Source organism: Lontra canadensis, unplaced genomic scaffold (assembly GCF_010015895.1).
Source record: "Lontra canadensis isolate GAN:19392208 unplaced genomic scaffold, GSC_riverotter_1.0 scaffold73, whole genome shotgun sequence".
NCBI lineage: Eukaryota > Metazoa > Chordata > Mammalia > Carnivora > Mustelidae > Lontra > Lontra canadensis.
This window is the reverse complement of record NW_022631067.1, coordinates 3,038,599-3,059,273: the sequence shown is the minus strand read 5'-3', so window position 1 is coordinate 3,059,273 and position 20,675 is coordinate 3,038,599.

Genomic DNA, 20,675 nt, shown 5'->3' with positions numbered 1-20,675 from the left:
ACATCTTTGCACATCTGCTCCTTTTGCACGGGCTGTAGGTTCCCTCCCTTGGACGCCTTCCAGACCCCAGCACCAGGAAGGCATTAACCTAGAGTCAATCCAAATTACGGAGGCTCGGGGACAAGTCTGAGTTTAGGCTGCCTCGTGACAGCAGATCAGAGAGAACTTGTTTATACCCCGGACAGAAAGATCACGCTGCGTTCAGACGCTGTTCTGGATGACTGGAAGCCAGACACTTCAAAAGGCAAAAGTGGGAATGAAACTATGCACCAGGGGCCGACTGAACAGAGGCTCCCACCGGCCCTCCGGCCTCCAGCCGGTCAGACAGAGGTCATGGCCCCCGAACTGAGCGGCGAGTGCTTGCCTTTGGAGATCCTGCAAAGCCCTGAGATTTTATTTTTAGTTTATCAATTGCACAAAGAAGGATGATCCTCCTCCCCTTTTCTCGCTAAGGAAATGCCCACGCTCCTGGCTTGAGCATGTCAGGCCGGAGCAGGTGCGCGGCCGACCCAGCAAGGGGTGTGCATTCTAAGGGTCCCCCGTTAGGAGGAGCCTGCCCCAAGCTCCCCTTCCCAGAGCCCGAGGCCATGCGGTAGCCTCTGCTGTGACCACTCACGTCTGCTCCTCCCTCGGTCTCGGCGTCAGCCCCCCACAAATGAAGGGGGGTTGGAATAACAACACTGAGCACTCTTGACTCTGAGATTTCAGGTAGCATGGGGGGTCCGACGACTTCTGGCATGCAGGTACCCCCCTCCAACCCTGCTAGGCGCTTCTCCTCCTCCAGAGGGGCCCGCTCAGGCACTAGGGCAAGAGGATTCTGGGATTCCCTGTCCTGAAATGCAAAGGGCGCTGCTCAGAGTCTGGCCTCTGGAAGCCACTGGTCTGATTGTCCCTGCATTCAGGACAGGCCTGGCTTCAAGAAGGTCAAGTGAGTTTAGGGGGAAACGGTGTTCTCTGGGTTGTCTTTGCCGTCACTCAGTGAGAGTCATGGTTTCCTCTCCCAAGCCAGAGACAAAGGCCTGAGACATGGGGTTCGAAGTCCCAACACCGACATGAATCCAGAGTCACACGCGTTCCCCACAAAGTTGGACTGAGGCGGATGTGGGGTTCATTCAGTGCCATCATCCAACGCTGAGGTCTGGGCTTCCTCTGACCTGTGGCATCCCTCGAGGGCGCCCACTATCAGCCAACGGACCCATCTCAGGTCAACCAGATGACCGCAGATGACGCGCCCTCACGAGCAGCCGGCTGTTGGAGAACAAGAGCTAGAAGGGGCTCGTAACTTCCCAGTCCCAAGGGAAACGCTTCTGAGATTTGGTGATGGAGCTACGGCTAAAATCAAAACGTTTCCTCCTCACGTTGGGAACACAAAACTAAACATGGTTTCTATTAAATTACAGATATAGGCATCTGCTGTTTCTGTGGTTCTCGTTCTCTGCTCTTCTGGGTCTGGGATGGTCATACTATATGGAATTGACAAAGTGTTTTTCCTGTGCAAGAGTATCTCTTGCCTTCTACGACCACTTTGTGATTTTTTTATGAAGGCCTTAAGAACCTAATAAAATTCACTATACTGCCATTTCTGAAATGCAAATCTCTCCTCAAATTATACCCTGTACTTTTGTACTTTCCTGCTCAGCTCTATGCTTACCTGTCCCACGGCCAATGGTTTGTAGTTAGACATATGCATTTGTTTAGAAAGTTTGGGCATTTATACATTCTTGTCTTTGAAACTTCCATAGTTTAATTCATTAATTAATAGCTTTTAATTTTTTTATGGGATGCTTCACAAATTTGCATGTCATCCTTGTCCAGGGGCCATCTTCTGAACTAACCTTCTCTGTTATCTAACTCTGCCGTAGGTGCCGCTGAGGCAAGCACTCATACATTTTGAAGTTGTACACTTTGTCTTAAGCTAGTAGTCACAGTCTCACAAGAATGTCAAATCAGATGCTGCTTCTATCAGAAATTTCCAATCGTGTCAACCTATGTTGAAAAACGTATAAATGTATGTGTATAAAATGGTGATTTTATACAATTTCACCTAATTAATCTGGTTGAGCAAAACCCAGAAAACCTTGCAAATATTATTGTGAAGCTAGCGAGGGAGACAAGTGGGTGTATCAGTGTCGCATTTTACGCATTTATGCAGCCGTATTTTTCTGAGTAGATACCTAGCGAGGGACCGCCCACAACATTCTGAGCGTGAGGACTGAAAACCACAATTCGGTTGTGTATCAGGACTGGAGTTCTCCCAGTCGAAGGAAGTGGTCTGATGATAGCCGTGTTGTAATACAGTCCGTGGTGAGATCTATTAAGACACGGCGTTCTGTTCTTGTCCCTTCCTGTTCATCTACATGTAACTTTCACAACGAGAACGAGATGGAGGTAGCGATCTGAGAAAACAGTCCTGAGAGAACACGCGAAGAACACACAGGGCTCGCGCGCGCCGATGGAGACTAAGAACGTACCTTCTGAAACACGCGCTGGCCGCGTGTGCGAAGGAGCCCGGGGTTGTGTGTGTGTGTGTGTGCACGTGTGTGCCTGGGCGTGAGCCCCGGTGGGCGGTGCGTGTGTGCACGTGTTTCTGCATTTACAGACGATGAGCCAGAAAGTGCCCATTGATCTGAACTGAGCTGGCTTGAACTTGGACACACTGGAATTGCATGAAAGGCATCCCCAGAGGTTTTAGAGGAAATGAACCAAAACCTCTGTTTCCAGTTAGGGTAGAATTAACTCTGTAATTGAGTCTGGCCCCGTGCCCCCACGAGCTGGGAATTCTGATAGATGGTGTTCTGTGAGCAGAGCCAGGCTGCAGTTTCAACATCAGGGACAGGCTTGTTTCCCGTTTCAGGGCAAGAGTTAAATTCTAGAGCAAGCATGTCTTCATTTCTCTTTCTCCTCCTCTTTCTCCTGACTTTAGAAATAACTTGCAAGAGAACAAGCAGGGATTTCTCCGTGGCATCTCCCAAAGCCGTGACAGCTAGCAGCAGGAGAGGGGAGGGTGGGAGGGAGTCCCAGAGCGACCCTGCAGCAGCTCCCACGGCGGTCATGGCGGTCATCGGGGCGCCCCGGCTCAGAGAAGCGGGCCTTCCCAGCCACCTCGTCAAGGGGCCACTTGCGATTCCTCCCTGGCTGCAGGCGGGGAGCCCCTGACCCCGGGTCACCCCACGGCCCAGAGACAGCTAGTATGGGCGCTGGGTGGGACCTGGGGAGGCAGTTGGGGTTCTGGGGCTGGTGTCCCTGGGCACCAGGCTTGGTGCGGGGGAGCTCCTCTCACGGAGTCCGGAGAGCTGCTCACGCGCATTCATGACGCTCCCTGGGCTCACACTGAGCTCTGCTTTGAATCTTTGAATCTTGGCTGCTCCCCTGTAAAGAGCTACGGAAATTTGGACTCTTCTGGACTTGCCTCATCTATAAAAGGGAGAGAAACATAGCAGCTGTCGTGAGGAAAACCTAAGACATTCAATGGAAAAGCTTAGGGAAGAGCCTGGCACGCACGCGTACAGACAAGTGGCTTCACGTCACCTTGCGTTCCGTCCAAAGTCTCAGAAGGAATGGGGGGCCTGCACGTCTTGTTGGCTGGAGGGGCTTGCACGTCCCTGAGGGAAAGAAGAGAGGCAGCTGGATGGCAGGGAAGGCGTGTTCTCTGTGGGAAAGGACGGTGGGTGGCAGGTCACCGTGGACGCCCTGAGCTCACTGGACCTCTCCCAACTCCAAAGAGAAGCGGGCTGCTCCCCCTCACTCACGCTTTCTCTTCCGTACTTTCTCTGGGACTGTGGAAAGATTTCTGCTCATCCAGACAACAGGAACAAGAAGTGGGTCTGGTGGAAAATCCCCTTCGCCATCGGGTCCCGTCTTGTCTAGTTCTGATCTGATGATCCTGTCATCTGCAACAAGGAGGCGGCTCACGACGATGTGGACTGTGTCCTCGGCAAGCTCGGCTGCCTCTTGTCTTTCAAAGCCCTCCCTTCAATGTCACCACCGCACCTGGCCGGTGTCCCACCACCCCTGCGCTGTTCCTCCCTGACACCCGTCTTCTCCCTCCTTCCCACCATCCCGTCTCTGTTCGACCTGCACACAGGAAGATGGGCAGTCCGTCGGCTGGTGACAACGAGAAGGAACAAGTAAAGCCTTGGTGGTCCCGCGTGTCCACCGGTGGCCATGGGGTCAAACACCCAGGAGGTGAACGAGCCTCCGGACCGCGTGGCCCATGGCTTGGGCTGCCTCGCAGTCAGAATCCAAACCCTGCATTCTCACAGGGTCCTGAGTCTCAGGTTTGCAAGGCTAAGCTTTGGTGTGTATTTTTAAAAGAACGGAGCCATACGAAAGCATTCACATTAAAGACGAAATTATTTCATTTGACAAAGGAACGAGTCTCGGGAGAGTCAGAGGGAAGCAGGCGGAACTTGGCCCATTTCCTTCATTCTTTCTTATCTCAAGCCCTGTATCACAGACTGTAAACAAAAGCTTTTCCTTTTATATTTATGTGCACCTATGCACCTACCTAAGTTGGTGATATCAACACGCCCCACACATAACGGTATGCATTTGCTTACTGGGATAGACTGGATTAAACTGTTCATCTTTCTGGATGGGCTCTCGCAAGCTGCAGAATCAGAAACCCTAAAAGCAAATCTTACCAGAGCAAACACATTTTCTCTCTAGCAGTGCTGTCACGGACGCTCTGGGACCAGTGCCCGCACATCTCAGCTATGGTTTTAGAACACCATTTTAAAACAAATATATACATATATATACACGCACACATATATATGTGTATGTGTGTGTGTGTACATATATATAGATAAAAATCTCTAAGTTCACTCCAGCTCAATTTTGATTTTGGTAATGGCTTGCCAACAGTAAGGGAAAAATTACAAGTGGATCTGGTATTTGTCCCTGATGAATGCTGGTGCAGATAAACATATCCGCTTTCGATGACGAGCTCGTGAAACGTCTCATCACTGCTTTGAAACCACGAGGGCCACCGCTCGGAGGCCCCCTGACTCGTCTCAGGAGACGATCTCCAAAGCACACTTAAGTGTTTAACCTTTTCAGGAAAGGGCATGTTAAAAAGAGTCAAATTCCAGAGAAAATGGAGAGAATCTAATAAGTATACAGAGATTTTTTTCCCAGGGCAATCAATCCATTTTAGATATCAAATATCACCTTGTTTGTTGCAAAATGGACATTGCAGTTTTGAGCCTGCTGGGGGGGAGGGGGGCCGCACTGGGTATAATACATCATGGGACCAGAAGGAGCAGTCGCCCCGGGATTCATCCCATTCAAGTCCATAAGGAAATTATTTGATACAAATATAGGAAGAATATCCAGTGTTTGTGCAATGCACGTTGTCTACACACCCACAACCTGCCGCCTTTATGGGGCTAGACCTCCTAGCAGGACTAACCTATAATTTTTTAAAATGCGACCTAATGCATCTCTCTCTCTCTTTCTCTCTCTATATATGCACACAGACCCAAATACAAAGGTCAAGAATTTACCAAATAATAAAATGACATGCAGGCTCCATCACTCGGTTAATCAGTTCTTTATCTCAGGCTGTCCTTCTGAAAACACCCTTAAATGATGGTCAAGATCCGTAAAGAAGGTGGGGAACGTGGAGAACTTACACGTTGAAAAGAGAACTTGAAAAGAGAACCCACCAATTATGCCAGAACGAATTTCTCAGGGAACCAGGCTCTCCCCTGATAGCGGCCTCTCCCCAGCTCTCTGCTGCCCATTTGCTAGTAGGTCGGGGGCCCAGGTCTCCTTCTGCTGGCTCCCGGCATTTCCTGCATGAACGTCAGTGCCACTCGCAGCTCACTGAGCAAGTCACTACAGACCCAAGTGCTCAGCACATGCATACCCTGGACCAGAATGAGCATGGCCAGCACGGGGTAGGGGGCTCAATCTCTAGATAATGCCTCATTCTGGAAGGCCACAGCAAGAGCCCTGAGAGACCACCCGGGCCCTAACCACACTCGGGCAACAGCTGACAGACCACCTTCACCTGCCCAGGTGAACTTCCAGAATGACCTGACGGGTCGGCAAAAAAGGCAAGACAGGAGCCAGGGGACCGCTGGAGAGCACAGAGCAGCAGAGTACATCCAGCCGCAGACCCTACCTGGAGGCTCCCGGTAGGTCATGGCCACTGGAGTTGAGACAAGCAGTAACTCCCCCTCCCCTCCGTCCGCACTTGCATCACCAGAGGCGTTGCTGATCAGTCATCAATATCCAGATCTGGGTGAGAAGGTCTCTTATTCTCACCAATCTTCACGCCTATTAATCCTCAGGGCATAATAGGTTGCGTGTTTATTAACACTATTCTAGAGATCAGCTCTTCAAGCCTGTGTTCAGGACTTCTCTTCTCTATGCTACTCTTTCCTCCCCCAGAAAATTCCATCCTAAAGCCACTGCATGGGTCGGAGCAAGGTGGAAGTGCACCCTGGGAGGAAGGAGGCACAGGAGAGCCTGCAGGTGAGACAGACATCCGAGGGGTGTCCTGGAGTCCAGGTGTGCACGGGGGTGTCTGAGGGGTGTGGTGCCACTGGAGCCCAGTAGGATGGGATGGAGGAGAGAGGAGGGTCCAGGGGAGCACGGTACCGTGGATGGGGACTGAGCTGGGGCAGGGTGGGGGGGGGTCTCTGGTCCTGGGAACCTGACCAGAGCGAGGAGGTGGCTCTGCGTGGAAGAAGGAGGCTCCAGACAGGGTGAGGAGGGCAACCGGAAGGACCAGCAGCCAGAACCTGCATCCATGTGGGAGCTGCGGGCAGTGCCAGGAGGGCTTCCAGGTGGGGGAAGTCAAGACAGGGATGCCAGAGCACTGCCAGGTGGGAGGAAGCCCGCCAGAGGACGCAGTGTCGTGGGAGGCCAGCAGCATCTGGGGTCTCAACATAAGGCCATAGAAAGCAGCTAGGGAGGCTCGCTGCCCCGCACAGAAGTCACAGACGGAGACGGGGTCAAAGTGAGGACCCTGCAGTCCTGGATTTGAACTGGGGACCCAGACAGGAACTCGTGGTTTCCAACATAAACAATCATGTCTAGATGTGGGCATGGATGTGACTGTGTGTGTCTCACTCCCCTGAGATAGGGTGCCTGGCCGCCAGACCCTGCTTTCTAAATCCTGTTCTCCCTGCAAAGACAGTGCTCCCGGGAGCCTGGCAGAGGGGAGCCCGGAGGAGGGGATCCTGGAGCCTGCCGCGGGCCCACAGGCGAGGAAGGTGACACGCAGGGCGGCCTGAGGGGCTCCAAATCAGAGAACATTTGAGAACTTTTGAGCCTCAGCAGAGGTGAGGATGGTAACAGGGGCCTGGGGTCCCTACAGACAGAGACAAATACGGAAGTGCAGAGAGTTGGACCAGGACTTGCAAGGTAGTGCCCACAAAATGCTGATTACCAGGGGAAGGGAGGGAGAAGCCGGCAGACGCCACCCCATCCGGTGGCCGAGAGCATCCTCAGTGAAGGGACGGTGGGCTTCCGCATCCTTCCTGCCAAATACACGGCCCGGACCCAGTCCTGGGCACCCGTCACACCTGAATTCTCATGGCGACAGTCCGGAAAGACAGAGCCCGTTTCCAGAACAGCTGCGCGCCGCCTGTGGCTGCCCCAGAGGGCGTTTGTAGGGCGATGGGGAGGCGGGCGGAGGAGTAGGGGAGTGAGGCGCCAGCGCCCTTTCTCTGCTTCTGCTGGCTCCGCGGTGGCCGCCGGGAGGATGTCCGTGCCCTTGGACAACGCACGCGGGAGCTTTCAGGGGTGACGGGACAGCGTTGAAGCAACTTGTTCTCAAAGGCCCAGGAAAGCATGTACCTGTGCTGGGCTCGCCACTTCCTGGTAACTGGTTCATACTTGTTGGAGAACTGCAGACGTCCCGGGGATGCTGCTCTGAGGGGGCGGGGAGGAGCGGACGCCTGGGGGGCCCGCAGCCCCGCACCCCACCCCCACCCAGCCCTCCCGGCCCGCTCGCTCCAACACCAGCCTGGAGAGGTGCCCGGGTCGCGGGACTGCAGCCCCAGTGACACAGGCAGGCTCTGGAAGGCCAGTGCGGCGTGCCGTACCCCCAGTAAAGGACAGAGAGACAGATGACACCGGGCGGCTGCCAACGCCGAGGACGGGGAGGGCTGAGGGGCTCCCGCAGAGAGAGCCAGGAAATGCGTGTCCTTGGAACCCAGTTCTGCGAATGCCCCGTGGGAAGCTCTCAGGGGATCTGAGGACCGGGGACAATGAGGGCGCTAAAAATAACCGGAGCTGCGTGGACGCCGGGTGCCAAAGCCTCTGCTCGCACTGCCTCCTGCAGCCATGGCGGCGGCCCAGCAGCGAGGGGACCAGGCACCCCCTCGGGCCGGTGGAACCGACATGACCTGTGTGGTCACTTTGCCCAAGCGTCCACAAATAGCAGATCTCTGTGCCACAGGCCTGGAACGTTCTGTGTCCATTCCACCCCCAACAAAAGTGTTAAAATAGAAATAAGAGAAGGAACGGAAGCACAACGTGGAGAAGGTGACCACGGTCCCAGCCGGGGACAGTTCTCGGGCTGCGGCAAGGAGGCTGAGACCGCCAGGCTCCCAGACCCACCCACCCGAGCCCCGACCCCGGCCATCCCTGAGGGCCTGCAGTCAGGGACGTGCTCCTCCGTGAACCTGCAGCCCTGTCCCCTGAGCACACCTTGCCACCAAATAGTGTAAGTGGCCGGAGGCGGTGGGACAGGCTCCAGGCTTGCTCGGGGTGGGACTGGCAGGCCTGTTCCACTCCTCCTGGAAGGGGACAGCCTCCCTCCTGTCTCCCAGTCCGACCACACTTCCTCGGCTCTCCTGACTCTGGAATGGCCCAGGCAAGCAGGCAGGGTCACATCTGCTTCTACAGTGGAACCGCAGACCAGAGGTCCGGGCCGGGGCTTGCCTTGGACCTCCCTGTCTGGTTGTGTGCGATGCCACATGCTGGGCCTGGGGAGGACTGAGGCCCTGGGGACAGCCCCATCGTGTCCATCCCCCACACATGCTGCACAGGAAAGGAAGCAGGGGGCTGGGGCGGGGGCCTCTGCACGGGGCTGCCCTCCCTGCCTTCAGGGCGCTGTTCCTGCACACATCCCAGGACAAGAACCAAAAGACTGGAACGGGGAGGGCCTTCCGGGTCCTCAGCCTCGGCACCTGGCGGGGAGCCAGCACTGAGTGCTTGTGAGCCTGGAGCCCAGTCCGTCCCATCCTTGCCAACCCTGCCTTGAGGGAGGAAAGCCACCCATCGACGCTCGTCTCTTTCTGGGTGGCCCTGTGGAGCCACGCTGGATGCCCTGGGACAGGGACAGTGTCCTTCCACGTTTCATTTCTTTTCTGCTTCGTGTTTACGCTCCAGCGTTCAAAGTAGACAAGGGACATCCAAGGAGTAAAGAAGCTATACAGTACTGTAAAAACCTAAGGCACGAATGTTACTATCCTAGTTACTTTCAGGAGCACGAGGTGGGATACATAATCAGGAACAAAGTTTCTTCTTTTATCTCCCTATTTGCAGCTCCCAATAACCCTGTGCTGTTCCTTTCAGCCCCTTCTGGAAACTTCCGTTCTGCCAGCCTCGCCAGCCCCTCTACAGAGGGCCGCAGGTAGGGAACCGTACAGGGCCTCCACTGATACCATCACAATGACAGTGACAACACTGGCTGGTGACCACAGTAAGGACCCGTGCAACACCCATGAGATGACCCAGTACATAACAGGCACTTCCACTGCCTGTCATTCCCAGCCCCTAACCCTTGCAAGAGTCGTACTGTCCTTAGCGGAAGCCACGGGTCACTTCCTGCATCTGAGCTCTTTACTGACCAGCGGTGGGTGGTCCTTCCCAACCCCTGGTGCTGACCCAGGCAGGCCCACTAGGAACTTCCAGGAAATACACACCTGAGGCAGGCCCCAGGGGATCCAGTCCTATCCTCCTAGGTACTTCGACTCCCCTCTGGGGCCCAAAGCTCCTCAGCCAGGTCCCCCTGCTCTGTCCCTCCCTCCACCTGGGTCGGTGATATTTTCGCATCTTTAGGGAAGGCTCTGCTTCCCTTCACATTAGTGGCTTCCCGCAGTTCTGGAACAACATTCTGCATTAGCCCAGGAGGTGGGCTCTGCACACGGCACGGACCAATGTGGACACGCGGTCATCACAGCAGTGTGCAGAGAGGCTGAAAGAGAAGCAGCCGCCCCGAGAAGCTCTGGGCTTCTCCACCATGAAGGCCTTGGGGTCTCTTTAAAGAACACATTCTGAGTTTTTCCATCTCCGTTATTAGCAGCTCTGAGAAGATACCCACAGGTTACCCTGACTTTTGGCAACATTCTCTCGTTTTAGTCAGGGTCTGTCCATCTTGGTTGTAGACCACAACCAGACAGACGCGGCTAAGCTTGTATTCAGTGCTCCTGGGCCTCCAGCTTTCCCATTTCCCTCCCTCCCCCATCACCTCCCTCTCACTCCCTCCCCTCTCCATCCCTCTCCCCTCCAGCCCTCCTGACCCCTCCCCCCATCTCCCTTCCTCCCCCTCTCCCTACTCCTAAGTTAACAGCTTTGACTTGGAAATGAGAACCAAATTCTTTGATCAGCTCATTATGAAATTCACTCCTTTGTGATTTTTTTTTTTTAAAAACTGCCAAGCACATCCGCATTCCTTATGGAAGACCTCCTTGCCCTGTTGATGGTGTGCGTGGGTCTTGGTCCTAAATTTCGCTGTAACCTGGTCCATCTGGCTGGTTTCAATTGCCCATCTCCCCTCCCGTTTGAAGGCGAGATCACTGTGGGCGGCTTGCGTGGAGCACTGCTGTTTATTTTCCGATCTTGGGCTCACCGCTGCCCCACGGGAGCCCAAGGTGGGGGGGGCGGGGGGAGCCTCGCGCAGCTCTGGGCTCAGGGCCGCTCCCTTGTTCCACAGGAACCGCGGACGAGCTGTTCCGCCACCAAATCCATTTGGCTCCGTTTAGGAACTAAGTACAGGAAGGTAGTTATTGTACAAGATTAGTTTCCTGTAGGCCATAAATTGGCAGTAGCCGAAAAATACAGGATGAATTTATTAGCGTGCAAGGTCAGCCGAAAGGAAGAGCAGGCAGGCGACCTGCTGTTTGCTTTCCTTCGCTGACCTCCCGAACTGCCAGCCTCAGGAGCCCCTTTAACTGCTTAATTACTTCTTAATAGTTTTAAGCAAATTCCAAAGGCTGCGGGTCCAGACGCCTGGAGGGCAGGGCTGCCAGAATAGGTTAGTAATGCCCGTTTGTACCCAGAGGTTGTGACACCTGATTAGAAGCCGGGACCATCTTGGGCTTTGCAAGGGTTTGTGTTTTGTTCGGTTTGTCCTGCCTGCCTTATGTGGTGTTGATGGGCTAGATCTGTACTTGAGAGCTGGAATTCTACATTTGGGAATATAAGAGCAGCTTTTAACAGTTAAGAAAAGCAGCGCATGCTTCCTTGAAAACACAGTTACCCTATGGTAGCAGAAAGGTGGGATGCAGTCCTTATAAGGACATTTATCCGTTCAAGAGAGAACCAGCCTGCCTTACCTGAGCCTTTCCCACGTTAGAAAGGTAACCCTCCATTTTTCCTTTCGCTGTTTTTTTCAAATGGCTTAAAGCTGTCAGGTAAAATTAGGCCCCGCTAGTAGGAGACGAAGTGTTTAGATGTGGTTTTCTAGGGCTTCTGCAGGAAAGGTTGTAATTCAAATCTTAATTACACCCAAGATCTACAGCGAGTTCTGGGAGACCCCCTCCTCCTCTGTGACTCCGAGGGCTTCCCCAGCCTGGCGCCCCAGCGGGAAGGGCAGGGGTTCAGGAACAAGGGAACTGGGCCCCTTCTCCCCACCCTTTCCCAGCAGAAGAGAACCTTGCTGGGAATGTGCTTTCCTAATCTCTTTGGGGAGTGCAACACTTTACATAGGAAAAAGGCGTGTTGATCAACGTGTCCTCATGTAGAAAGAGCCCAACTGACTCTCACTGAGGGGGTGACTCCCCCCACCTCGGCTTGTTGCCCACTGTGCCCTAGGGCAGCCCCTGCTGGTGCCCATAAGCCTGGAGAGGAGCAGTCACAGCCCCCCAGCCTGAGAGGTCGGAGCAGACAGAAGGAGGCCTGGGCTTCTGGGGTGTGGAAAGCCTGCCAGGGGCTGAGATGTCATTCCTCACATCCCAGGGAAAGTTAGCGCTTCTCCACTGGGTCCGCTTGTCCAAGCTGTGCTGCCCTTATTGAAAAGTTGTAAAGAACTCCCTCCTAAGGACAGATCTGAAACAGATGTTCTGGATGGGCTCGGGGCGTCCTTCCCCTGAGCTCAGGTAAAGGGCCACAGAGCAGGTGGGAGAACCTCGGCTCAGGGCCCTGCTGGGGGGTCGGGGACCTAGAAACCCGAGCTGTAGCTGGCCTATGCCGGAGTCTCCAGGCCAGACTCAGCTTTCCGGGACCTTCCCCCAGCCAGCTGTCGCGGCAAACCCAGAAATGGAGGGGGAAGTTTACGTCCTCAGCCATGCCAGAGAAAGTCTCTGCAAGGCTGCCTGTGGCCAAACATTAGCTGGCAGTTTCTTCACTGATCGGGGAGGTGCGTCTCCACGCAGCCCACACCCACAGTCCCTAAAGACACAGCTTTTCCTTCCCGTGTGGTTCTGATAGGTTCCTGCCCCTTTTGCCAACCTCTGCTCTTCTGCCCAGTGTCCTGTTTCGGGCTGCGTCACAAAAGCTGCGTAACCAGCTGTGGCATTGCTCTGGGGATGGGAAGTGGAGACCTTTGCTCCTCTATAAATCCACGGAGGCTCCTGGCCTTGCCGCCCGTGATGACGCGTCCTCCCGCTGACGCGGGCTGCGACCTCCCAGCTGGGGCACGAGCCGTGGCTTTGACCCACCTGCCTCTTCTTACCCAACAGCACTGTGATGGTGCACCAAGCGGGTCCCCTGGAGTCCCTAGTCACATCCCGGGGAGAAGCCCTCACCCTTACACGGGTCACGAGGGCACAGAGCCCACCAGGTCCTCAGCCTCACAACGGCACGTGACTGTGAAACTGGGAGGCAGGAGCACAGACAGGAGCAAACGGAAGCTTCAGGACCACCGAGGGCCCCAAGTCTTGAAAGACTATCAGAAAGGACAGATTGATTCTTTTCACCTGCCCATCCCCCCAGCCCTTTGCACACACAGGCAGCTGGTCCTTGACTCAGGGAGACTGTGTGCTGCCCGAGTCCAGGAGTGAGCAAATGCTTCTCTCAGTGGCGAGCTCAGAAAATCCCGTTTCCACAGCCCAGAGAGCACATCTCAGGCAAAGCCCGAAAATAACCACGAGCGTCCAGCCGCCGTCACCCATCATGAGGGCAGGGTCAAAACTATTTCCAAGCCAACAGGACAGACAGACCCGGGCAGTTTAAGACGCGGCAGTGTGGCACGGAGGGAGTGAATGAATCACCAAAGAAACACAGGCGTGCGATGGTCAAGTGCCGGGTGTTGCCGGCCTAGAGCATCGGAAAACACTGCGCAGTGCTGGTATATTTTAAAAAGATCTTCTTATCATAAAAATGAAGGAACAAAATGCAGTTTACCGTACAATGGAATGTCACCCAACCATTAAAAAAAAAAAAAAAAGGAAAGGGGAGATGGCGTCTAGATACAGACTACAGGGTCGAGACCATGTGAAGGAAGCCACGTCGAAAGGCCACATGATGCATGATTGTGTTTATTTGAAATGCCCCAGAAAGCCCACATCAGTAGAGACAGAAAGTCGTTCAGTGCCAGGGACTGAGGGCACAGAGGAGTGGGGAGTCGGTCGAACGGATACGGGGCTCCTCTTCCGGATGATATAGACATTCTGGGATTAGGTATTGATGGGTGTGCAATTCTGCGACCACACAGGAAACTGTTGACTACTCCAGTGTAAAAGCGTGGATATTATAATATCTGAATGATCTATCAAAAGAGATAAAATTTTTAAAAAGGGCCAGTGGCAGGTGGAAAGAGGAAGGACTCCCCTCGTCCGTTACACCTGCACACGGACTTTTCACGCTGCAGTGCTTTGACGCAAGAATCCCTTCCAGAGCAAAGCACACTGATCCGGACTGGTCCCTAGTGTCCCAGGAACTTCCTAGATGACCCAGTTTGCCCTGCACCCGGCCAACGCACAAGTGCTTTCTGAGTTTCAGTTTTAATGACCCTGCCGTGAAGAGGCCTCTGGAAGGAACTGCCAACTTGGGCAAAAACTTAGTTGTTGGAATAACTTGGGCCCAGAAACCACGCACGTCCGTCTGTCTCATGACATACCCCGAACTCAATGAAATGTGTTTCCAGCTAACTGGGGTCAGGGGACTTTCGTCCTGTTCTCTACAGAGCGGCCCTCCTTGCTTCTTAGCTGAGTTTGTGGGCAAGCTGATTTCTCAACCCAGGTGTGCTGACTCCCCGTTCCCTTATGCACATCCCCCATGCCCTGAGGGCAGCAGAGCCCCCTGGCTCCAATCCCCAATTTCCACATCAGCAGATGTTGAGTAAGAAATCATATTTCTTAAGTGCTTAGACTCCAAGGACAGACATACAGGGGAAATGGCACGGTGTTCCTACAGCCACAGATCTGGAAGTGGACCCAAAGGAGATAAGCAGAGGTAGAGACCACAGGGACCCTGATCCCCCCGGGGCCGTAGGCACTTCAGTGGGTCTGTGGGACCCCCTCGACAGCGGCAGGTGGAGAAACAGAAACCACAGTTACCAGGGCCCCCGCGCCCTGTTAGAATTCACCCAGATGCCCGGTTCCACACTCTTCACCCAACCCTCTGCCTACTTCACACGGACGATCGGGGGGCACCCCCATCTGTGTCTCTCTCACCATCACACCTGCTGTTACTGACTGGTTCACCCCCAGCGTGCCTCCTGGTGGGGGCAGGTCCCCAGTGCTCAGGCCCCCCCGCGGAAACAAGCCGAGGAATTCCTCCCGCATCCTGCCTGGTTGGCGGTTGGCTGGTTGGTGGCGGGAGGTTGGCTGGCTGGTGGCGGGCAGTGGGCCGGTTGCCAGTGTCTCAGCCGTCTCTGAGGGTCTGTTCTGGCCTCGCTGAGGTTCGAGGGCCCAGAGACACCGCCTGCCACATGGTAGAAACGTCACGCGTGTGGGCCAGAGGGATGAATGGAGCTTAGCGGCGTTTTATAGCTTGAATCTGAGACTTCGATAAAATCAAACTGCAGGCCCCAGAGTTTGTTAAAGGCTGAGGACCGTGATCCCTGATGCCGGGGACCCCACCACGATGGCGTGTGCTTGTCACGGGGAGTCGGGCCATCTGGGTTCGCGGCCCGGCTGCCGGGGATGGTCCCTCGCCCCAGCAGGGAAGGCTGAGCTCTGGGTCTGTAAGGGGCGGGGTCAGACAAGCAGGGGCAGGGCAGGCAAGGGATGCAGAGGGGAGCGTGCCAAGTTGGAAAGCAAACGAGGGGATGGTGGGGTGAGCTCTTCCCAAGGGCTCTCCAGTGAGCTGAGCTTCCAGGACCATCTGAGAAGGACAGAGTCCAAGTCCAGTCCCTCAGCGTCAGACATCTCATGCGCAGACAACATTTTCTGTGGTCAGTGTTTCAGGGTCATATGCCACGGAAAAGGTGAAGCCATTGCAGCATGAACAGAATTAACAAAAGTCCCCAAGCGTATGATCTAGGTATGGTTCCCTACCGGAGCCTCTCAGAAGGATGAATAATCCTCCAGATTATTTCCTGAAAGCTCACGGTGATATGGTAAAGATGATTAGCCATGGGTTCCCACTACAAAACTACCAGTGAAGCAGGGACGGGCGCCTGGGGGGCTCAGTCCTTAAGCATCTGCCATTGGCTCAGGTCATGATGCCAGGATCCTGGGATCAAGCCCCACATCCGGCTCCCTGCTCAGTGGGAAACCTGTGTCTCTCTCTGTCAAAGAAATAAATAAAATCTTTTTTAAAAAGTGAAGAAGGGAATGCTTTGTGATATTAAAAAAACAACAACAACAACAACACTGCAAGTATACCAGATAAACAGATTTTATTCACAGTGAGAACAATAACCTCAACTACTTTTGTAAAAGTAAAAGCAAAATGTCTGAGTTTCCTTTTATTTTGTTTGTACTTTGCAAAGTGACTGAGTCTGTGTGATTGAGACCATGCAAGGACGATCTCCGGGAGCCAAGTATGGGCACAGCCGCCCCACGGGCATCACCCCACGGGCATCACCTCGCCACTACCCCTCGCTGAGAAACCTGTTCCCAGAGCCGGCGAGGTCCGGGACTGGCACTGACCTCAGACGTTCTGATTCAAGCACCCCTCAAGTGAGCCACTGTCCCAGGAACCCCAGGACAGCTGTCATACATGGCAATGTGGGGGACGTTTCTTTTCTTACACACTTAAATATATGGAGGCTTTAATGCAGTAAACAGAGGAAACACGGAGGCTAACCTATGTCCCTGTGGTGGGCACCAGCGTGGGCTCACGTCACCCAAGCGCTGCCGTTGATGACATGGGAGACCTCAGCCAAGTCCCAGGCCACACTCGAGAGCATGGTGCAGTTCTCGGGAAGCAGGGCCAGTCGTTGGTAAGAGACAGTCCACGGGTCTGTGGTTCCTAACTGCCGTGGTCCTAACGGTATGGTCCCCAAACCAACAGCATCAGCAGGACCTAGAAACCTGTTAGAAATGCAGAGGGGGAGGTTGGTGTGGATGTAAGTGTGGGGGTTAGTGTGAGGGAAAGTGTGTGTGAGATGGGAAGGAGGCGTATTTCTGTTTGAACGAAAAATCTCTGCGAGGGTATATAACAAGAAGCTACCACTAATCAGCAAAACTGAGCAAATAGGGTTCAGAGTCTAGCAGTCATGAGACTGTCTAGAGATGCTGGTGACTAGTACACTTGTACGCTGTGAGGGGTACAAGGAAAATTGCGGGTATCTGGACACGGTCAGTGCATTGTGTCAACGCCGACATCCCGGTTGTGCATGTAGGTTTGCAAAATGTCCCCGTGGAGGAGCGAAGGGGAAGGATGTTCATCCGCACGGTGTCCCCTTCCAGGGGCTGAAGTCCCAGTCCCAAGCCATGGAGGGGGAGGGAGTCCTCCCTTTGGGGCAGAATGATAGAGCTTTGGTTTCTGTCTCTTTTCCGGCAGTGGTCAGCTCCTAGTTGGCTGGTGGTGGTCCCTGGAGGGAGGGTTTCGCGCACCTTCGAGACTAGAAACTACCAGGCAGGTTTATATGGTGACGGAACATTTTTGCTTGGGGTTTTCTTGGGGAAGAGCTTTTCCTATAATCATCCGTCTTGATAGCCATTGGCTGAACTCGGTGCCATCCACAAATCAGTGATCTCGGTTTTTCTTCCTAGAAATCCAGGCTTATTAATCTTCTTTTCCAGCAGACGAAAATGAAGTCCATGGCCATGAGAGCATGTCTAAGGTCCACAGCTGACAAGAGCAAGACTGTAGGGTTCCGACCTGTAAATGCTTTCCAGGACAAGTCTAGCGTGTGCGCCCACAGTCACGTTTGCACACGGGCACACACGCGCACACACACGCACTGCCTGCAAAGTTCTGGATCCCAAGTAGTTCATTCTCAGTCTTCTTTTATTCCTTCCAAAAAGTTACTTTTTCTCCCCAAAACATTCATTTCAAGCACAGGGTTCTTCAGGATTAAGAGGCTATCTTTATAACGCAGCCTGACTCATACACTTCCAGTTTCCTCCTAGAATACCTATGAAAACACAGAAAAAGATAAAACCGCAGCACAGAAAAGCAGGACGGCCCACCAACCCGCTGCCAGGATCCGGGAGGCGAGCCAGCTGAGAAGGACAATCGCATGTTGAGCCGCAGCCCAGAGCCGGTGCGGGCCAAAGCCTGGGAACCCGAACCACGGCAGCCCAGACCAGGGGGAGGCCCGCTTCCCCACCTGTAGCTCTGTCCCCTCACACGAGCTCCTCGTTGTGGGGAGACTTGGTCCCTAGGCCCCCAGAGCACGGCAGCTGGGGTTGGAGAAAAGTAGATGATAAATAGCACAGAATCCGTTGTTTGTAAAGCAAAACGAGTTCTAAAACCAAGGCGAACTCCCCAGATATCTCCCCTCCCCAACTGCGAGCACCCCACGATTGCCGCCCCGCTGACTGCCCTCACCCGGGTCTCTGGAACGGCCTCCCCACTCCGCTCTTGCCCCCCCCCCAGTAAACCGCATGGGGATCCGGGCTCTTGACAAATGCCCGCTGGAACCTCCTTCTCAGGGACTCCCATGGTCAGAAGCTACCCAGCCTGAGCTCCCCTGGGCAGCCTTCCTGCCCTCGGGGCCACCCCTCCTCCGGCGTGAACTCTGAAAGTCTCCTGCTGACGTCTCTCCCCAGACACCTCTCACCCTGAACGGGTTCTCAGTCCCTGTTCACCCGGTTCTCTTCTCTCTCTGCCCAGAACGTTCCCACCCTGTCTCTTCTCCTACGTCTGGCCCGTTCCTTGTCACCCACGAACACGACTCGAGGAACGCGTCCCCACCAGCCAGACTGGGGAGGGCTTTCGGGCCCGGCACACCCTGGGGATATTTGTCAGGACACATCACAGCCACGGGGCTGCTGCGATCTGGTCCTCCGGGGTCCTGCTCCGTCCCCTCCCGGGAGAACCACACCCACGTGTTCTGGACACGCACAGGCCCCCCAGGCACGCGGCAGGGGGGTGAGGCACGGCTTCCCGCCTCTTGCAGCCGATGAATGAGCCATCCTGTAACCAGCAGCATCTCGTCGTAGACAATGGTGGGCATGCCACGGCTGTGGTTTTTTACTTTCTTCTCCCAGATCCAGCCTGGGTTTTGACATAAACGTGCATCCCCGGGAAATGGGTCGCCAGACCGAGGTCGAGTAGAAACACGTGTGAAGAATGTGCGCTGAAGGGCAGGGGTGGAGGAAGAGGGGACACAGGTGGAGAGAGCGGCAGGAAAATGCAGCATCGACGGTGCACAGAAGGCCGGTTCAGGCTGGTTCTCGTGTGTCTCCCACAGGAGTGAAGACGCGAGAGCGACAGAGGAGGCAGGTGGTGACCAGCCGACGGAGAAGCTCCGTGAAGGATTCCCGTCTGTCTGGGTCAGCGCGGGCTGCTGGGACAACCCCACCGGCCAGTGGCTTCTCCAGCAGGGATGTGTCTCTCCCAGTCCCGGGGCTGGAAGCTGGAGACCACAGGGCCCGGGGCGGCTCTGGAAGGAACCTTCTGGCTCCTTCCTGCGTCCTGCCTAGTGGACCGGAGTCCTGACGCCACTTCCTTCTCTTATGAAGACACTCACATCCCCCTGTGTCCCCTCCTCGTGACCTAATGTGACCCTCGTTACCCCCCCAATGCTATCACGCGGGGGCCATTTGGGGACGAGACACTCAGTCCCTCACAGAGCACCAGCCTTCTCCTCCCCTGAGAGCTTAGGAGAGGCAGGAACCAGTAGCGGTGGGTCTGGGGGACAGTGATCCACATGGGGGGTTCTGTCCTGGTGGTTTCCGTCCCAGGTTTCCAGTGACCCCAGAGAAGAAATGACCCTTGCAGAGACACACAGAGGACCTGGCCCACGGCAGCACCAGTGCCCCGAAGCTTGGACTCCATTAGTCACAGCCACGTCCCTTCAGGTAAGGACCTGATCTCGGGGAAGACCCGTGTGTGCTCAGGTGGGAGGGGACGGCCAGAGAACTGGGAGAGACCCTTAGGGCAGAGGAGGGACACCCAGACTGCAGCAGGTGCTTCTGTCCTGAGCTCATGCAGAGCCCTGCAGGCCGCCGGGGTGTCTTGTGATGGACGGTAGGTGCTGTCAGCGCCCAGTGCCTACGTAATGCCGTTTGCCTGTTTTGCTTCATAAAACAAAGAAGATTCGTTAGTTTCAGCTGTATAAAATCCAGCGCATATGTAGGATAATGTGACACTGTTCCCAGGACCCTGGAGCCTAACTCGGCCACGTTCTTCTCTAATGTGCTCTTACTCAATGTCCAAGGACATTCTAGTGCGTCTCATCGCGTAAGGAACCTGCCGGCGCCTGGCTCTTGTCACATTTCCAGCCCCCCCGGGGGCTAATCCAGCTCCGTGATGAGGGAAACTCCAGGACAAACCTACAGTTGCCCCAAGATGTGGAGCCCTCCTGGAGTATACGGCATCCCGGAGCAAGGGCAGATCTCAGAAGATCTGCTTCGCAAGACAGACATGCGGCCGAGAGACAGCCAGCCCCTCGCTGGAAACCGGACGCTTAAGAATGGACCTTCCCCTTGTTCTCCTCGCCTCGGGTTCCACAGAGTCCCAGACGCAAGCTGCAGGGCTCTTGGAGCCCCGAGGACGGAGGGCTCAGGTGCGGTCTCTGTGGGGCTCAGGCCGGCAGCCGCGGCCCCCGTGCAGGCGGAGACGTTGCTCCTGTGTGAGAAGGAACTTGGCATGCGGTCAAGTCTAAGTTTGTAACCGGAGCAGGAAGGGGCGGGTGTGTTTTCGGCGCGCCAGCAGGTCGGCTGGGGGAAAGGTGATGTTTACTGCAGGGCGCTGGGGGTACGTGGATCTTCTGCGGCTCCGGAGCGGGAAGAGCAGCGAGTCCCGCTGAGCCCCTGCCTCGCCAGGCCCAGCCCGCCCTGCTACCTTCAGGCCAAAGGGGAGAGTTAAGCAAGCGTCTGAAGGAAGAGATTAGTATCTGGAGCCCACGAAGCCTGTGCCGACAGGAGTCAGTGAAGGGAAGGGTTGAGAAAATAGGCTGAGCGAGCCGGCCCCAAAGTCCCTCCCGAGAA